Source organism: Rattus norvegicus, chromosome 6 (assembly GCF_021556685.1).
Source record: "Rattus norvegicus strain SHRSP/BbbUtx chromosome 6, alternate assembly SHRSP_T2T, whole genome shotgun sequence".
NCBI classification, from domain to species: domain Eukaryota; kingdom Metazoa; phylum Chordata; class Mammalia; order Rodentia; family Muridae; genus Rattus; species Rattus norvegicus.
The window spans coordinates 11873786-11875768 of NC_141539.1; positions in this window are offsets into that span (position 1 = coordinate 11873786).

The following is a 1983-nucleotide window of genomic DNA, read 5'->3' on the forward strand; positions in this document are numbered from 1 at the left end:
GGGTATCTTTGCAAACAACAACATATTTCCTAGCTCTTGTCTTGAGAACCTAGGGTCCTGAATAACTCAATCATCATCAAAGCCATTCCAGCCAGAGCTTCTTGTCTAGAAAATTTGAAGAATGAAATTTCTGGGAGGCAGAGTGAGTTTTAGAAAGAGGTTCATTTCAGATTCATAGGTGGGACTGAGAAAGAGAGAAAGACAGACAGACAGACAGACAGACAGACAGACAGACAGACAGAGACTGACATATAGAGAGAAAATAGAGCTCCCATAGACCAGGAGGAAAATAGGGTACCATTGAGATACTATTCTGCAAGCTTTTTAGAGACCATATGGAAGAAACTGGGGTGAGGTCTGAGGAGAGAGAAAAGCTGGGTCATCCCATAGAGCCAAACTCCAGATGTCCAGTTGCTTCCTTTTCAGTTGGGTCATGAGGTTACCTATACCCTCTAGGAGAGGCCGTCATTTAAGAAACAGAAAAGCACAGGAGCCAGCACTCTCTTTTGGCTCCCAGCCTCCAGCAAGGACATCCTCAGAACCGCCATGTGCTTCCCTAGCCTCAGCTAGACAGTTTGTGTTTCTTATTCTCATTAGTTTGATGTTTTAGCCACTGAAGGGCCACATATTGAGATGGTATAAGAAATCTCCATAGACAGAGTGGAGGAGACAGTAGGCCCTAAACAAGGCAGAGCACTCCTATCCTGTAAGCAGCTGTAGTAACTGGCCAGCACCTACGTATGTGCCTGTGTTGACTGTTTAATCATACACAAGTACAACAGAACAAGACTGACAGGGGACCAGCCAACTCAAAGGACCCTTTTTGTAAGAATATGTGACCATCCCATGATCATCAGAGGGTTTTTTTGAATGAAACTTTAAGTATCTCAATGAAAAAATAATAGTCTTTGCTGAGGTATCTGGAAGGTAAATCCGTATTCTTCATTAGAGAGAGACAAAGACAAAGCACACAGATGCTCCTGTTCAAACACCACCAATAACCTAATTGCTTTAATCTCATTGTGGCTCCACAAATGATCATCTTAAATGTGTGGGACTCCAAGTTTTATTAATTTAAACCCAGTGTTTTCATGTGGACATTTACTTTTAATCAACCTCGATAAAGAGCCTGATTACCTTGTGTATTAATAATAATAATCAATTTGCTAATGTCTTCTTTTCCCTCTAAGTTGCAGGATTAAGCATCACCATTTAATCATTCACATTAGCATTTTCTTCACTGGAGAAACTAAATAAAATGTTCCCTTTCTGGGTACATACACGCCGACCTGTCAACATATTTTCCTACTCTTCCCTGGGTTTCTTACTTTCAGCCCCAGGCTAGAAAGCCACTTACTTTACTCTTCAGATGAGCTGAACTCAAAATCAGATAATTACCATGAAGCCAGGGGTAGTGCCTGCCTACAGCACCAACTCTTGAGAGGCAGAGAAAGAGGGATTCATAGGGCCAGGCCAGCTTCAGCTATGTGGCAAGTCTGTGACCAGTATGGGCTTCATGAGACTGTGTCTCATAAAACAAAAACCAGGGCTGTGGAGATGGCTCAGTTGATAAAGTGCTTGGTATGCAACCATGAAGACCTGAGTTCAATTCCCAGAGCCACCTAAAGAAGCCATATATGATAACTGTATTCCAGTTCAGGGATTTGGAAACAAGTAAGGCCTGGGTCTAGCTAATCAGTTAAACCTGGTCCAGGTTACTGGTTCACTCTGTTTCAAAAAAACAAGGTGGACAGCACCTGAGGAATGATACCCAAGGTTCTCCTCTGCTTTTATACATACACAGAGATATGTGTACATGTTGGGGGGGGGATGAGAATCATTGATGGAGCACTTTACCATAGTCACCGTTAGTTCTAACAACAGCTACAGGTGAGGAGTCAGGCTGGGCAGCACTTACACGCTCCGTATACATCTCTTTTAAAATCCTATGCGATTCATACTTCAGCACCTCACTTTCACGTA